At 38.0% G+C, this 18,922-nt stretch overlaps 1 protein-coding gene across 1 annotated transcript in view; it reads left to right on the top strand.

The window, feature by feature from the left end:
• LOC112050265 (uncharacterized) overlaps positions 1-18,922 on the top strand; it is a 98,532-nt gene that overhangs the window by 840 nt on the left and 78,770 nt on the right. The gene's annotated exons all lie outside the window — the stretch shown is intronic.

The following is an 18,922-nucleotide window of genomic DNA, read 5'->3' as shown; positions in this document are numbered from 1 at the left end:
TCACATTTATTGAGAAATGAGCCTTAAGACAAAGGAATTATGTTCACTTTACATTGGCAATCTTGTTTTGTGTTACTCATGTACTCAGATGTAACATTTGCTTTGCAAATATAAACTTTAACACTACCACGTTAAAGCTTTTGTTAAATTGGTTGTTAGGTAAAAGGTGATTTCGTAATGCTGCAGTTTTTTCCTTAAATCTGTTTACTAAGGATGTTGATTGCTTTTTTTTCATAACAATTTAGATGTAATGGTTCCTTCAAAAAACCCATAATAACAAATGCAGTAATTATTTGCATATCATGACATACTTATACACCTATAATAGCCTTTATGATGCTTTCAATAACAGACTATACAAATACTTTAATGAGTATTTTAATAAAGACCAATTATTTTAGGCAGGGTTTTAAAAACCTATTAAATTGTAGGCCAGCAAAAAAATTGTCAAACACATAACAAAGTTAAGCTGATTCCTATATTTTATTATTTATTCTTTACAAGTTAGCCCTTGACTACAATCTCACCTGATGGTAAGTGATGATGCAGTCTAAGATGGCTAACTTCACACTCCTTTTTGGTTTCTACACGACATTGTACCGGAACGCTATATTGCTTGGCGGTACGTCTTTGCCTGTAGGGTGGTAACTAGCCACAGCCAAAGCCTCCGACCAGCCAGACCTGGACCAATTAAGAAAATCTCAATCTGCCCTGCTGGGGATCGAACCCAGGACCTCCATTTTGTAAATCCACCGTGATACCACTGCTCCATAGAGGCGGTCAAAATATAATATCATCAATCATATTGATGAAAGTTTAACTGTGTTCTCTGTGTAATAACTAAAATGCCTCATAAGCGCTTTCACTAACAATTAAAAAACTATAATATCTAGTCTAACTTTGATGAGGGTTTTTATCAATACAGCTAAGTATAAAATAATAAAAATGAATGACTCACAATACTGTATGACTCATGCTGTACATTCTGTAAACAATAAGTAAGTTTAGTATGTTTTACAAACTATAGAGGCCTCAGTAGTTCCACTTTTGCTTCACACATTAATTTTTTTTTATAACTACTAGTGGACGCCCGCGACTTCGTTCACGTGAAATTGTATTTTTTACAAATCAAGCGGGAACCTTGGACTTTTCTGGGATAAAAGTATCCTATGTTCTGCTCTAAAAAGCAATTTATCTCTATACCAAATTTCAACCAAATTTCATCTAAATTAGTTAAGTGGTATGACAATGAAACGGTAACAGACAGACTTACTTTCGCATTTATATTATTAGTATAAGATATATTATACAGTGGTGTGACTTCATAGATGCTAAAATGCACTGCCTACCCTAAGGACTCAGTACAAACCTATGTTCGACCATAGATTACATGGTTGGATAACAAATTTCTAATTTTTACTTATAGCACATACCCTAAATAAAATATTCATGCCACTGGATGGAGCAAACCCTTTGCCCTATTCACTGATTTGATCTTTATTAACAAACTAAATTAAAATAAATTGAACTGGCAAAGACATAGCTCCAAGCAATTTAGTGTTCCAGTATTATATCTTCCAGAAACCGAAAGGGGTGTGGATTTTATCCTACTTCAACATGTCAGCCCACTTCTATCTTAGATTGCATCAACATTTACCGTCAAGAGAGATTGTAGTCAAGCGTCAACTTGTAGAATAAAAAAAACTTACCATCACATAGGCCGTCTGCTTGGTTCTGCAATTATTATTACTGTAATAAAAAATAAAAAAATTGGTTATTAAAATATTTTTGGCTTTATGCAGTAATAACAAATGAGCATTTTATTTTTTTTAAATTGTGTTTAATTACCTCCATTGCAAGTAAATATGCAACTTAACTGTGCTCTTGATAACCTCAAACATTAATTAGTTTAATTAATGTAACCTTCATAACCCTAGACATAGCGTTCATGCAAAATATGATGAAGCAAAATGCTTTCACAAGGTAACTATCTAATGCTTAGAATAGAAACTGTTGCTTATTTAAAACTAGCGGACGCCCGCGACTTCGTCCGCGTGAAAGTCGTTGTAAACTTTCAACTACCCCTATCCTACCCTACCCTAACCTACCTCTACCCTTCCCCTACCCTATCCCAACCCTACCCCTACCCTACCCTACCCCTACCCTACCCCTACCCTACCCTACCCCTGCCCTACACCTACCCTACACTACCCCTACCTTACCCCTACCCTACCCTACCCTACCCCTACCCTACTCATTAGGGCTGCACTTCTTTATTGTGATGAATAAAATAAATAAAGAATAATATAAGTGATGAGTGTTATAAACATAAGAGTAGACAAATATAATTAGAAAGCTCGGAACTGCTAAGCTATCTGGAGTTACACGTGTTATTGTGAGTCAACCATAAAAGATAGACATATATATGCTGTGGTGTTTTTATAGATCATTTTAAGGAGAACATTTCCGTCATATATTATTTCTATGTAGCTTTAACCATTAAGGCTGTATACGCGACGGAAGCTTAAAAAATTGAGTAACTTCTCCCGTTTTCTCAACATTTCTGTTCACTGCTCTGCTGCTATTGATCGTAGCGTAATGAAAAGTATACTATAACCTGCCCAGGAGTATGTAGAATAATTGTACCAAGTTTCGTTAAAATCCGTCCAGTAGTTTTTGTTTCTATTAAGAACATACAGACAGACAGACAGACAGACAGACAGACAGACAGACAAAAATTTTACTGATTGCATTTTTGGCATCAGTATCGATCACTAATCACCCCCTGATAGTTATTTTGGAAATATATTTCATGTACAGAATTGACCTCTCTACAGATTTATTATAAGTATAGATAAACACTGTCTAATACATAGGGTCTATGTAATTTAATGTAAATGGAAGATTACCTGATAACAATAGTTGTTTTAATATAACCATTACTTAACTATGATTAGGTATAGTACAGAATGATGCAAGTGCAATGATAATTTTGTACTATAGATTGGTTACGTCACTACAAAATCACCATAAAAAGTGATCGGAATAAAAGGCTACGAAATTGAGCGCACACATGCACAATTTTGTCTTTAATTACATTATTTATTTATGTATATATCCAGTGAGCTGAGTGAGTAATGTCAGCCACTAACGATCAAGGAAGCTCACATGCCTGCAGCGCTAACGGCTTGACAGCCGATAAAACTGATCGCGCAAATCGCGAGAGCTTACTTGTCAGTGGCTGACATAACAGCTCACTTGATAAGAGTGCGACCCAATATGCAGCTGTGAACAAGCCACCCCATGATGATGAAACTTAATACGATAACACAGCATCGCTGCTTAGTAGAAGATTTTTTTTTAATTCTAACAAGTTAGCCCTTGACTACATTACATATACCCTTGACTCTCACCTGATGTAAGTAATGATGCAATCTAAGATGGAAACGGGCTAATTTGTTAGGAGGAGGATAAAAATCCACACCCCTTTCGGTTTTTACATGACAGCGTACCGGAACGCTAAATCGCTTGGCGGTACGTCTTTGTGCCAGCTATAAATCTTTTTTTGACTAAATAATAATAATAATAATGAAACCAAAACTATACATATTTCGGTTTCTTATATTATGTCTAGTAGTTCATAGTGCCTGTTGCCGCCTCTAAGATTTTATATATTTGACAATAAAAAATCATTCTTAAAAATCTGCCCTCCATTTGAATCTAATTTCCACGTAGCTATTGCTGACAATCGATTTACAACCTTGCACGTTTCCCTGAACTAACGATTCGATACGATCCAATTCAATTGGTCTATTATTTATTACGATCGCCAACTTGCTTCGTTTGTATATTCTAATAAAATCAATATAATAATAAAAAAAATTGTAGTACCTTACTATTTTGTCTTAAAGTCTAAAATTAATGAAAATCTGTATATTCTACTTCCTACTAAAGTTATAAGTTTTAACTTTTGCGCAGTTGGTAGTGAAGTGATTCTCAATAATGATGTACAAGTTTCGATTCACAGCTCGGGTCAGCACCCGGGTTACTACCCTACTGGCAAAGACGCACCTTCAAGCGATTTTCATTTAGTACCCGGTACGGCGCCGCGTAGAAGCTTGTACCTTTTCGAAGTAAGACTATCGTTTTTTTTTATTCTTTACAAGTTAGCCCTTGACTACAGTCTCACCTGATGGTAAGTGATCGACTTACCATCTCACTCATTTTATTTATTTTTTTACATCAATTCAATGATCGATCGATCGTTGAATTGAATAAAAATAAAGACAGAATCCCATTATACATACAGCAGTCTACAGCCAGATAAAAATAATTTATATATTAACGTTGCCTAGCGTTGATTGTCTAATTTTTTCTCCAATGTAGCCTTAGCTTTATAAACAGAGCGCGCTCCGGTACACACGCACCGAATGCACTTGGAAGAAATGAATAGATCGCCACGAACTCGTGCGGGGATGAGACTAAGTGACGATCAACGAATTTAAAGTATTTAATACAAAATGCAAAGTCAAAGTCAAATTTTTGTAACAAGTATAGTTACATTTTAAGAAATCTTAATAACAAGACAAAAGAAATGGGTTATTTCGCCCCAAAGCATAAGACCCTGTATTATAATTATACAGAGTAGGTTAAGAAATGTTACGCTGTGTGAGACACATATTCTTTTTTACACAAGGGCAAACTCTATATTTTTTTCTCGAACGTAAGAACACTAAAGTACAGCATATAGTATAGACTCTATACTATATGCTGTACTTTAGTGTTCTTAAGTCGAGAGATGCGTATACTCTATACTATAGAGTATACGCATCTCTCGACTTACAAAATATAGTCTATCGTCTCTTATACTGAAATGCTGATTGTTAGCGGGTACACCCTAACAACTTTCCATACAATATTTTATTACTATTTAATAATGAAAGCTTAACAAATAATCAATAAACATTAATTAATCGAACTGATTTTTACGTTATAATATTATTTAGGGTAATAAATAATAATCATTGACGTTTTTGACCAAACGGTCTTCTACTTTTACAAACGCCTACCGTTCGATATAATGCGGCATTATTGCCTCCTTTTCTACAGTGGCGTTTTGCTGCAATGCGATGAAAATTAAAAACATAACCTCTCAAACGAATTGTAACTTTAACTCACTGTAAATAGAAGTCAAAATTGTTTGTATCACGTCGCGTTTAATGCACTTTCGTCAGTCCATTGCAGTTCAAGGCTGACTTGCTATTATAAAGGCAGTATAATTGTATACCCTTATATCTATTTGGTATAGATAAAAGGAAGTCGGGTTAGTTACACCATTTGTAACTACAGATCGACTGAACGGATCTTGATGTTATTACGAGCACACGTGATATTATATCCGATTGCAGCGTTATGAACTGAAAATGGAAAATCAAGAATTACAATATCTATATAAAATTCCAATTAAATACTTTATGGTGCTACAGACGGGGACAAACATTAGTAGAGTAGTTTTGATAGATAGATAATTTCTTGCCCGTAGGTAAAATAGTATTGTTTTCAGTTCTGTTCAGGTACTAGTTAATAGTTTGAAGATTATATAGCCCATTTCACTATCACAATCGTCACGTTCTTAATGACACCTCATTTGTCAAAATCTGTCTAGCCGTAGGGAATGGACATATATACAATTATACACACATACACAAATGCGAAACGCATATACATACATACATACGTTTGAAACACACATACACACATACTCTCGAAAAACATAACCCTCCTCCTCTTACACAGTCGGGTAATAAACATCAAATCAACTGAGAAATGTCATCTACTTACTCATATCTACGACGGGTTTTCAATAAGCACCGTATATCAACACTAACATACATCAAAGTTGGTGAATTAGCCTGCAGATTTATAGTTCATAGTAATTAATTATTATCCTAATATTGTCAAGATCTAGGTGGTTAAAACCGTGGATCACAACTAGTGTAGACGTACTAGCTTTAGATGTAACCACAGAAAAAATATGTATATAACTAATACCGGAATCCCACTAAAAAAAATGCACTCCGCCTTGCCAGATATGCACCGCATCTAAAAGTAATATTTAGCGCAAACTTTATAATCCCAAAGATAATATTATGTAGCATATGATAAAGCTTTTGACGTAAGCGTCTATTATTTACATGTTCACATGTTTTTTACATCTCACCTGTATTGCTAACATGCGACCAAGTGTAGAGAAATAGACAAAATGCGGCGGTGTCCCAGTTCCATCACTTTCGTCCTATCGAAATGAAAGAGATAGTGGTATTTTCGATTGCACCGCCATTGGTTGAAATTTGACTATTTGTTTTCACGAGATTATCTCGTTGGTCGCATGTTAGCACTACAAGTATTTAAATACTTTGGGACCGGTATCAGTCACTACAAACAGTCAAACGTGATGTTTCAAACATATTTAAAAAAAGTTTAAGGGCAATTTTTGTAGATACTTAATTGCATAATCTACAATTTTGTCTAAGTTATTTTCATCATAAAATAAGTCGTGTCGCTAAATAAGTCCAAAAAAACTCATTTTTCGCGACCTTTGACCTTGAATATTTTTTTGCACGCACAGAAATCTATAGGGATTTTTCACAGTTACATAAGTTCAGAGTGTGATAAGCAACTTAGTTCAAAAGTTGACCTCAGTTGAAAATCGAACTCTCTCTGTAGAAAAACCAAAGCTTTACCAACTGCTCCCATAGAGTCAGTAACTGGAGCACCGAGGCAATCAGCAATTAGTAGTAAACACGTGGCAGACCGTTTATTATTATTTCCGTTCCGCATCACAAAATGGCGGTACATCATGCGCGCAGTGCGTACTGAGTAGTGGTGAGATTATCCAGCCCAAATAAAAGTGAAACTCGCTTCACTCTTGTTTAGAACTCGCGCTCCACTGGGCTGGCTAATGGGCTATGCTACTTGGTTGTAATAACAAATACTTTGAGCTGTATATTTTTTAGTAGAGCTCCATTTGCTCTTTTTGACAACCTGGTCCAGCTTAGGAAAGCGCAGTGTTCAGGTGTGAATCCCTATTTTACACTCGTCGACGACCTTGCCGCCTATAACTCGTCTTATTTGAATTTGAACTTATATTGCTTATAGGTTGCCAAACTTTAAATTTCACTATCAACGAAGCTGCCATGGAAACGGATGATGTCATAGCGATGTAACTGAACAGAATGCAGGGCCTGTCTTTGGTTCGTAGGGAGTATCCAGGCAACTCGTAGTAAACGATTTGCTACCACGTTACTGACTCGCATAGCAAAAGTTTGGAATGCCCTTCCGACGTTTGTATTTCCTGCCGCCTACAATTTGAACATATTCAAGGCAAGACTGAATAGGCATCTTCTAGGCGAGGACACTGTAACTTATACCGCATTACTGCTCTCCATCAAGCGTAATTTTAGTCAAGCGCGAGCCTATCTATACTAATATTATGAAGCTGAATAATTTCTTTTGTTTGTTTGCTTGAAAGCACTAATCTCAGGAACTACTGGTCTGGTTTAAGTATTCTTACGAAAACGGGAACCATGCGGTTGAAAAAGCGCAGTATCAGCTAGTCTTTAATAAAAAGCCCTTGTTTAGAGACGGCTCAGGAGCGTTATGTTCCTAATATGTGCTTACGCTAGACTGCGATCATGGCTGACGATAAGCGAAGATGCAATGACGGTAAGTGTAGATGGTGAAATTATAGGTGCCAGGGTAAATAGCTATAGCTGAAAGAGTATTCCATATCTATACGCAGGGCGAATCAGGAACGAGGGACCAAAACGTTTTGTATGCGTCCAAGGAATATTTTGTTGTCATATGACTCTCAAAGTGGATGATGAGTTGACGAGTAATAGAAACGAATGGAAAAGATTGACATATTTTTCCGACCCCACTTAAGTGGGATAAGGGTAAGGAGATGATGATGACTCTCAATCATCTAAATCTTTCATGATTCCTCATCATGTAATGAAATCTGTCATCTCAATGGTTCACTCTGGTGTTTCATCTCACTAATAATTTAGATCCTGCACGGTCTTGCAATGTGGGAGATAATCTGAATCTATAGGGATATTTCTATAAGATATTATACTATGAAGAAGTTTTAATAACATCACCAAATTCCCCACTCAGAGCTAAGAATTTTTGGTTTGGAAACTCTCTTATGTCTTTGGTTAGTACCTACCTATAGATAATATAAATATAATTAATTGATTTAATCTGTTTTGTGATTCTGTTGACAACACTACTTTGCGGATAATTAACGCTAAAGAGGTCAAAGTGTAATGTATACTTCACCCATTGTTATTGTTGTTTTTGGAGAGCGCTGCGCAACTAGCCCGTTTATAGTCGTCATCAGAGATAACTAGTGGAAGCCCGCGACTTCTTTCGCGTTGAATTAGTTTTTAGGGTTCTGTACCCCAAAAGGAAATAAACTCAGAATACAGAAAACCACCAGAAGGAATGATAGCGCAAAGAAGTGAAGCCATTTAAACTACACATTTTACGATTACTCACTCTGTGTTTGTCGTGTTGTTTGACGTGCTATACAGGTGACAAATTTAATTAAATTAAGCCGTCTTGTGCTATTCCTTCGTGTAAAAATGCCGTTGGTAAAAAAAAGAAACTGAATAGGATCACATTTCACGTGTAAATAGCACAAATAAATATTCTTATGTTAAAATAATGAATAATTTTTACGTGAATTTAGTTGTCATAGAAACCGATGACTTCATTTCAAGTGTTGCCAATGTAATTGTTTTGATTTTCCCTACTTTTAATTTCAATTCAAGGATTTATTATTTATGTAAAATATTAATCAACTAAATAGGTAGGCATAGGTTCCGGCAATTAAGTTGAAATAAAATTGTGGTAATCAGCTCAGATAAAGAAAGTGTAAAATAATCTTAAAGCTTTAAAATTTTACAAATAACAATGGCGTGCTATATTATAATAAGTTCGTTCGTTCTTGTCTGTTTGTGTGTTTGTTTGCACATTTGTTTGTTTTCGTGTGCTTGTTTGGTCTTTTGTTTGTTTGTGTACCTACTTGTTTGCTTGTTTGTTTGAGCAAGAGGATTAAATAAAATATTTTTATCTTCAAAACACATTCTTAAAAGATATTAAACCAATTCAATGGCCTTATTTATACTTGAATTTTAAGAGACATAAAAATTAGAGAAATAAGACGAGATAATAATAACTGTGCACACGATTGAAATACATATTTATAATAATAATCTATACTTCTATACTAATATTATAAAGAGGTAAAGTTTGTAAGTTTGTAAGTTTGTCACATTTTTTAAATGGGGTAATCTTCGGAACTACTGGTCCGATTTTAAAAATTCTTTCACCAGTAGAATGCTACATTATCGGGGAGTGCTATAGGCTATATTTTATATTGGTATCATATATATTAGCCGAGTTATCACAGTTTTTGTCATACAGGTCGGGCTGAAAATCCTTTTAAACAGACTTATTCGCATGCGCTGCCTTAACTATTGTGTAAAATTGAAATTAATGTATAGAGACTTTATGTATCTTTAAAAGTTCTACAAAAAAGTCCGCGACACCATATATCTATCTTCTATATATTAGCAGATATAGTACCTTTTGTGTTTTAAAAAATATTAATTTTATATACTTAGGTTTACGTCATTATTTATACAACTAAACTTTAATCCTTATTAAAATAAACTCTTTAATAATCACAAGGATATTATGGAGATAAGATTTGCCCTTTACAGTATGTTAATTACTCAAATAATTTCGGAGATAATACAAAATTTCTAAAAGACGCAGAAATTCCGCTATATGACGCCCGGCGCTTTAATTTACGTAGTTCCCGTTCCCGTGTGAATATGGGGATCAAACATAGCCTATAACACTCGCAAATAACGTAGCTTTCTATTGGTAAAACAATTTTTCAAATCGGTCCAGTAGATCCAGAGATTACCTCCTACAACCACACGAACTTTACCCCTTTATATTATTAGCATAGAAGTCTCTATTTCTCTTGGTCATACCACCACCCTCGAAGGACTGGACCGATTTTGCTAAGGGTAGGAGTAAGATAGAGAAGTTACAGGGTAGTGTAGGGTACGGGTAGGGAAGCGTAGGGGTAGTGTAGAGGTAGGGTAGGTTTAGGGCCGGGTTTAGGGTAGTGGTAGGGTAGGGGTAGAGGTAGAGTAGGGGTAGGGTAGAGGTACGGGTAGGATAGGAAAGTGGTAGGGTAGGGGTAGGATAGGCGTGAGATAGGGATAGGGGTAGGATGGGGGTAGGGTGTAGGTAAGGTAGGGGTAGGGTAGGGGTAGGTTTGGGGTAGGGTAGGGGTAGGGTGGGGGTAGGGGTAGGGTAGGGGTAGGGTAGATGTAGGGGTTGGGTAGGGTAGGGTAGGGGTAGCAGTAAAGTTGACATCGAAATTTACGCGGACGAAGTCGCGGGCGTCCGCTAGTATAATATAATTATATGGAATATATAAAATTATTATTGTAAATATGTATTTCTTTAGTTTGTTATTTGATAAGTTTTATAATAACCGTCTTATTATATCTATTATTTATTTGTCCTTGTCTTAAATTTTTTAGAGTTCATTTTCTTGCTGACTCTTAGCAATCACTAGAAAACTGGTCCCACTGTTTTTATTATTTACCATACAAGTTAACATTTAATGTGATGAACTGTACACTTATTGTTTTCCTTTTAACATTATAAATTTTTACCACAAAATAGGGAAAAATTTAACAGCCTCATGTACTAGCAACATTACGCGGGTGAGAATTGCGACGAGTGCAGGCTGTTGTGTACAATTTTTGGACACACTGCGCACTATAGAATGACATCTAAACGTGGCTTCTGGTGGTTTTCTGTATTCTGAGGAAATAAAGGACCCTTATTAGAATACTTTGTTGTCTGTCTGTCTCTCAAGACCCTTTATCTTAGGAGCGCGTGGATGTGTCAGGCTCCATCAGGTTATCTGAATATCAGCGCCATGCATTATGCCTGTATTTAATGCACGGCGTGTTATGCTGAGCTTACACCCTTACAGACCTTAGAGCGTACACCCTTTATCTTTAAGGTTACAGACAAATGTGCTGTGTTTAGTGTGAGCTTGTCGGTAACACTTAAATATCAATAAATTTATTTTTTTTCTTTTCTTGAAGCTGTGACGAAAATCAAATGTCATCGTCGTACAAGACCTACTTCCAACATTGCATACGTTCGCGCGAGATTTTTTATTAACGGACGTTAAAAAAGCGTTCAAATATAGTATGAAGTTAAATGAAGATCTATTTCCAACACCGAAAATTGAAAATGCTTGAAAAAAAAGCGTTGAAATTTAAAAACGCTATCGTGTGAGCATATACTTGGGAATGCATTTGTTGTACTTGAACGCTTTTTTTAACGTTAAAAAAACTCTTGTGCGAATGAGGGTTATATGACTTTTTCCTCGTCAAACGCCTTCTTCGCATGTCACTCGTCCCCATGGCGACCATGTCACACAAATACAAGACCAACATAATAATAATAGAACTAATTCGCGCCATGTTTTGCCGTTTAAGGTTAACCTCAAGGCTGCAATTATAAAAACGAAAGGTCACACATCACGAAATATCGAAAACCTCTTGACGCACAAAGATGAATTTGGTAGGGAAGTATTTATTTTTATTCTTTACAAGTTATCCCTTGACTACAATCTCATTTGATAGTAAGTGATAATGCAATCTGAGATAGAAGCGGGCTAACTTGTTAGTTGAGTAGGATGTAAATCCACGCTCCTTTCGGTTTCTACACGACATCGTACCGGAACGCTAAATCCCTTGGCAGTACGTCTTTGTTAGTAGGGTGGTAACTAGCCACGGCCGAAGCTTCCCACTAGCCAAAACCGACTTCAAAAAAGGAGGAGGTTCTCAATTCGAGTCTAAGTTAGAGGACGTCCTCTAAGAATGGATTTTAGCCTGCGTCAGGGCCGGTTAATGTATTATGTACGAATATTATAGGGATATCATTATAGTTTTCTTGCAAAAAAGGAAACTTCCATCTAAATTCCGCATGCTAGTTGCTAAACGTAGGCGTCCACTTATCCGCATCGTACGTATCGGACGCATCACATCAAATGGATTTATTAATTTTATGGTGGATAAAATTCGTTCGATGTGGATCAGTGGACGCAATTGTATGACTTTCTGTACAAATTACTGTGAATAATACTAAAATCCTTTTGATGCGATGCGTCCGACGTATGGACGCCTACCATAAGTAACATGTCTTAAAAAGTTCAAGATTACAGTTTGAAGTTTAATAACAAAAACACAGTATGTAACAAACGGTATACGCTAACAAATACCATCAATAATATCGACGTAGTTATTCTGAGCTTTGACTTTTTGTTTAAAGAATAATTGTCATTACTTTTTAATATTACCGATATTCCCGTTCCTCTCCAATTATGGTAGGCGTCCACAGATCCCCATCATACGCATCGGACGCATAGCATCAAACGGATATTCTCTACAAGTTAGCCCTTGACTACAATCTGACCTGATGGTAAGTGATGATGCAGTCGAAGATGGAAGCGACTAACTTGTAAGGAGTAGGATGAAATCCACACTGCTTTCGGTTTCTACACGACATCGTACTGGAACGCTAAATCGCTTGGCGGTACGTCTTTGTCAGACCTCAATCGGCTCAGCCGGGGATCGAACCCAAGACCTCCGCCTTGTAAATTCACCGCGCACACCACTGCGCCACGGAGGCCGTCAGACAAGTGCGTCCACTGATCCGCATCAAACAGATTTTATCTACCGTAAAATTAAAAATCCGTTTGATGCGATGCGGCCGATACGTACGATGCGGATAAGTGAATACCTACGTTCAGACGGAATAAACTGTGTCAGAAGTGGGACACGATAATAGTCCAGCGGGCGGGGTACCCACGACCACTATTATAGGTGTTGACTTCCTTTACTGTTGAGGTATTAGTCATTAGCTTGTTCACGCGGCATGGAAATGTTTTTTACATTCCTCGTTACTTCCTCCGCTGGACGAAATCCAAATATCTCAGTGTTGTTACAATCAGTTTGTTGCTATGCGCTCTTTGCGATAAAAACACTGATAGCGAGTGACATTTCCCTCATTTCGTGTTTATTTTTGTGTCTAGTATCAGAGATTTCTACTTAAATGATAGCAACTTGGAGATCTCTGTCTCGGCGTTCTTAGGCATGTTATCATTATAATTTTTGGCACACAGTAGATTTAATTTAATAACGACCTAGCTCACCCCCGTTCATTTCGTTCCCGGACTTTTTATCTATGTGTTGTTCCAGAAGATTAAAATAATAAGAGTATGATCACGAAAAAAAAAATTTGTTCTATTAAAGGAGAGGCTCTATTTTGAAAATTAAAATTAGATCATGTTGCCATTTCTAAAAAAAGGATAATCCTTTATAAATGGGGTTTAAATCCATCACATATAATCTGTATCATTGAACTTTTTTGGGATAATAGATTCGCCGTGATTTTGAAAAAAAAAAAAAGGAATGACGGCGGGTCGTATATGCCAGCTTCCATACAAAAAAACTCAAACCGTTGTTGAGATTTTGAACAGTCGTTGAGAATACACTACAAAGTACAAACTGTGCTAGAGAGGTCGTCGTAGATGTTAGCCCTCATTCGCACGAGAGTTTTTTTAACGGACGTTAAAAAAGCGTTGCATTTTCAATTTTGGATGTTGGAAATAGACTTTCATTCAACTTTATATTATACTATACGTTACGCTTGCCCACGCTGGAGTTTAACGCGATTTTTTAACTTACGTGCGAATGAGGACTTGGGCCTAGAAGTCAGAAGAAAAATTGCATTAATAATCATCAAATAATCATATCTAGCCGGAAACATTGTATGGTATGTAGTCTGTACATCATTTTTGACCTCAAAGTCCTAATCGGTCAACACCACCGATGTGTATCAGATAAACCCGACAAAACCGTGGCAAACCTCGAGTGCTAATCCGATTATATTTCTGTTCGCAAATCGCTGGCATGGTTGGCTTGGATTATAACTTTGCGTACAAAAAGACTTACGTCTTCACCTATCTAATCTTTGAATTCAGTGAAACATGACGGTAGGCGATAACATTTGAAATATTGGTTGGTTTACTTCAGATTCCAAACATTGTTGCCAAAAAATACGCTATCTCACGATATAGAAATAGATAATTTGTATTGGATGAAGGAATGGCGACGGATCATAAAGCTTGTTATCACACCATCCCTGTGGTGCTAACATCATCATCATCATCATTATCAACCCATATTCGGCTCACTGCTAAGTTCAAGTCTTCTCTCAGAATGAGAGGGGTTAGGCCAATAGTCCACCACGCTGGCCCAATGCGGATTGGCAGACTTCACACACGCAGAGAATTAAGAAAATTCTCTGATATGCAGGTTTCCTCACGATGTTTTTCCTTCACCGTTTAAGACACGTGATATTTGATTTAATAAAATGCACACAACTGAAAAGTTGGAGGTGCATGCCCTGGACCGGATTCGAACACAAACCCTCCGGAATCGGAGGCAGAGGTCATATCCACTGGGCTATCACGGCTCTCGGCGGCGCTAACATGCGATCGAAGATATCTCAAGAAGAGAAATAGACAAAATTCCAACAAATTGCAGCGTAGCGTCCCAACGTAATGAAAGATATAGCGATATTTCCAGTAGCGCAGTAAATGGTTGACTTTTATCTATTTCTTTACAAGACATTATCTCGTTGGTAACTTGCCGAGAGCAACGAAAAAGAGAAGAATGATAATTTTTGCGTTTGATTACAATCATGCATGGAATACAACGGTATTCCATGCATGCTCTACAAATGAGGTCTATGGTGGGACGCGCTTGCCTAGAAATGACTGTTCACTCTTGTCTAGAAGGTGTTTAAGTTGTAGGTTTATTTTTTCTTTCTTTGTCGTTACACTCTTGACAGAGTGGTCGTGGTCGTCATTTGGGTGTGCTGGCAAGCCTCACTATCCGTCGCCATACCTCCCGTATTGTGGCTCTCCTAGCACATTCGTGGAGCGAGCCATGGAGACCGGTGTTTACTTGGTCAGTCCACCATTGGTCCGTCATTGGTGACCTACCACGCGCTCTTGTGCCCTCCACCTTTCCTTGCACCACAAGTCTTAAGGTAGGTGTCAGGAAATGCAGAAGAGCATTCAACACTTAAGCAGTTCGGACAAGAAACGTTGAAGCGAAACGTTTGACATATATTAAATCAGAGGTATTTCAATTAAAATTCATATTTTGATAAAAAACGTTGAAAGTTACCGCTTTTCGATATCGATATATGGTACCTCTCTCTGTAGTCGTTCCTTCATTTCTGAAGATAGTGGTCGTGGTGGAAATGGTGGTGATAGAAATTAAAAATGAGTCATCCTATCCTCAGTTGATCAGCCCATGGTGTTTTTTATATAACAAGATCCTTAATTAGACTTCATATTTAAAAAAAAAAGGAATATTTGCCATATCTTTTATCTAGGAGTGGGTACGACAATAGACCAACGGGGTTAGGATTAAACCACCACTTCTTGGTGATGTGTCCAACCGCTCTTACCGTTTATACGGGGGTATACTTGGATTCCTGTGGCGGACTATTGGCCGGTGGGCATTCCCCTTTGCATGCTATTATACCTTGATGAAGTTTGTGCAAGGCACTGTATAATAAAAGGTACACTGTATAATAAAAGGTACACTGTATAATAAGGCCGGAGAGCCGTGATAGCCCAGTGGATATGACCTCTGCCTCCGATTCTGGAGGGTGTGGGTTCGAATCCGGTCCGGGGCATGCACCTCCAACTTTTCAGTTGTGTGCATTTTAAGAAATTAAATATTACGTGTCTCAATCGGTGAAGGAAAACATCGTGAGGAAACCTGCATACCAGAGAATTATCTTAATTCTCTGCGTGTGTGAAGTCTGCCAATCCGCATTGGGCCAGCGTGGTGGACTATTGGCCTAACCCCTCTCATTCTGAGAGGAGACTCGAGCTCAGCAGTGAGCCGAATATGGGTTGATGACGACGATAATAAGGCCAATAAGATAAAATGTTACATAAAACAATCTCAACAAGTACCATTTCTCTATTGCAAGTATGTCATAACCGCCATGAGACATTGCGTCACCACTTTCTACCGAACAAGCCAAATGGCAGCGCACCGATCTGTTGGCATCTGAATCTGAGATCAAATCAATTTGACACTCAAATACGACTGGCATGTATTGCAGGTGTAATATAACAATGTATCTAAGTATTATATTAATTATTATGTACTAACTAGCGGACGCCCGCGACTTGGTTCGCGTGGAATTTAGTTTTCACAAATTCCTCGGGAACCGTGGATTTTTCCGGGATATAAAGTAGTCTATGTGTTAATCCAGGCTATAATATATTTTAATACCAAATTTCAGTTAATTCGGCTCAGTAGTTGAGGTGTGTAAGAGTAACAAACATTCGTATATCAAAATCATCAGACTTGTGGTGCAAGGAAAGGTGGAGGGCACAAGAGCGCGTGGCAGGTCACCAATGCGCTGGGCTGACCAAGTAATAACATAAATTAAAAGTTTTGAAAAATACCCGAAGGTCATGAAATTATTAATCACACTCTCGGTTAAATCATCAATATTCTCTTTCAGTGCGCTCAAAGTTTCATTTGAGACCTCACTCAAGTATATTTTGCAGACATTCAGTTATTCTTCCCCACCTTTAACCCCCAGAACTTTTAAACTGAACTGGCTCAACCGATTTTCATCAAACATCTCTAAGAACACTCGCCCATAAGTCACCTTTCATACAAAAAAAAAATTGAAATCGTTTCATCCGTTCGGGAGCTATGGTGCCAGACACACGTCAAACTTATAACACCCCTGTTTATGCTTCGGGGGATAAAACCACTCCCCATGGCTCGCTCCACGTATGTGCTAGGAGAGCCACACTACGGGAGGAATGGCGACGGATTGCGTGGCTTGACACCATACCCAAATGACGACCACGGCCACTCTGTTGGTTCTGATTCGATTTCCGCCCTCCGAACGCCCACGAGAACAAAACAGGGAATAGGGATGATGACTGTTTTTTAAATTGTATATAAATTATGAGTATGCTAATAGTAAAGCAATTTTGTAAAAGTAACAGGATATCTGCGATCATTACTTTCGGAGCTACAGGGATTTAAAGGGTCAGATTTGCGGCGCTGCCGCGGATCCCTGAAAAACGCCTAATACAAAATGGGTACGATTTAATGACGTGGTAGGTACAAATGGTCGTTAGATTTGTATGTGCGTTCAAACAAAATTACTAATATCTTATGTGTGCGTTTGTGTTTATAGTTAATTTATTAAAAAATGTCACATTTAATGTAAGGAAGCTAAAACTGTATGAATATTCATCTAATTAAAAAGATTTTTTAATAGATTTTGAAATTTTACAATCTCATTTATTTTGCAAATATCCCGACAATCTTTGCTTTTTATGTATAAATTAGTTGACATTGACCTTATTTTCCAAAATATATCATAAAAATCAATATATTCAAACCTAGTCATCATTCCCATTGTAACTTGTTTGTACAAAAATTGTCCTAAACATATTGATAACCACGGGTATGATTTATTGTGTTATTTTGTTAATGAGAATGGAACTGATAAGATAATAGTATCATACTGTTATTCAAATAACTTTGTTTTTTTGTACACTCGACATGTAATAAATTCTATTTAATTCACATTACTTGTATTCAGTAATTGGAAGAACCTCGGTTTCACTTGCGTATTTAACATTCCCGGAGGAATGCAGGGATAGCCTGTTACACCGTGATAATGTCGCTCTCCATTAGTGAAATAATTTTGCAAATCAGTCCAGTAGTTTCAGAGCCTATTCAATATAGCAATAATATATAGCAATATCAAATAAACAAACAAATCTTTCCTCTTCATAATATTTTAGTTTTAGTTTAGGTATTAGTTGAAAATTTCCATGGAAAGTAAGAAATGTTTGTATTCCATGGAAAGTAAGAAAGTAAGAATGATTGATGAAATTTAGTTAGACTCCGATCTTGGCAGCCGTCCCGTGCGGTCGTCTGTCCTCGCCTATGCAGGTTTTCGATCCCACGGTGGAGGCCACCAATATTGGTTCTTCTTTTGAGAGGGTGCTAGTTTTTCTAGTACTGTCTTGACCACCGATTTCATTGTGCTGTGTTGTGTTGTGTTCTGCGTTGTTCTAGTGTAGTTAAGTGGTTCCGGTCCGTGAGTACACTAGAATAAGAGTAGGTACACCCACGTCACCTAAAGGCGTGGACCACTAGGGCCACACAGTAGGTACTCACCTCCCCGCCCCGGTGGGGAGGCCCTGTTAGTTCCGGGGTCCACTATGGACCCCAACTCCGTTCCGCCACCGTACTTGGAGGCCCTCTTCAAGGACCTCCGAGTTAAATTTCCAGGCTATCTGGAAAGTTTTATGTCTTCGCAACCGATTGCGTCTCAAACCGTGACTTTGACTCAAAGTCAACCCCAATCAGGTAGTCCCCTTCCGGGAAATGCCGCCGCGTCCCCCGCTATCCCCGCAACCCCCGCGCCACTCGTGACCCAGCGCCACGTGCTACCTGCTCAGGTAGTGCGCCCGCCGCTGGGCAGCCAATCCGCGGCCCGCGACCCACGTGTCTCGGCCTCGGGTCGCCCGGCAACACCGATTCCGGCTCCGTCCGTAGGGCCTAGCGCGCCTAACGCGCTCCCCGGGCCCTCAGCCCACCCAAAGGGCACTTTGCCACCCTCCCGCGAATCTATGACTCGCACTCCGACCAACACGGTCCATAGGCCTTCCGCCATGGAC

Source organism: Bicyclus anynana, chromosome 2 (assembly GCF_947172395.1).
Source record: "Bicyclus anynana chromosome 2, ilBicAnyn1.1, whole genome shotgun sequence".
NCBI classification, from domain to species: domain Eukaryota; kingdom Metazoa; phylum Arthropoda; class Insecta; order Lepidoptera; family Nymphalidae; genus Bicyclus; species Bicyclus anynana.
The sequence above is the reverse complement of the archived record's forward strand: the minus strand, read 5'-3'. Positions and strand labels throughout refer to the sequence as shown.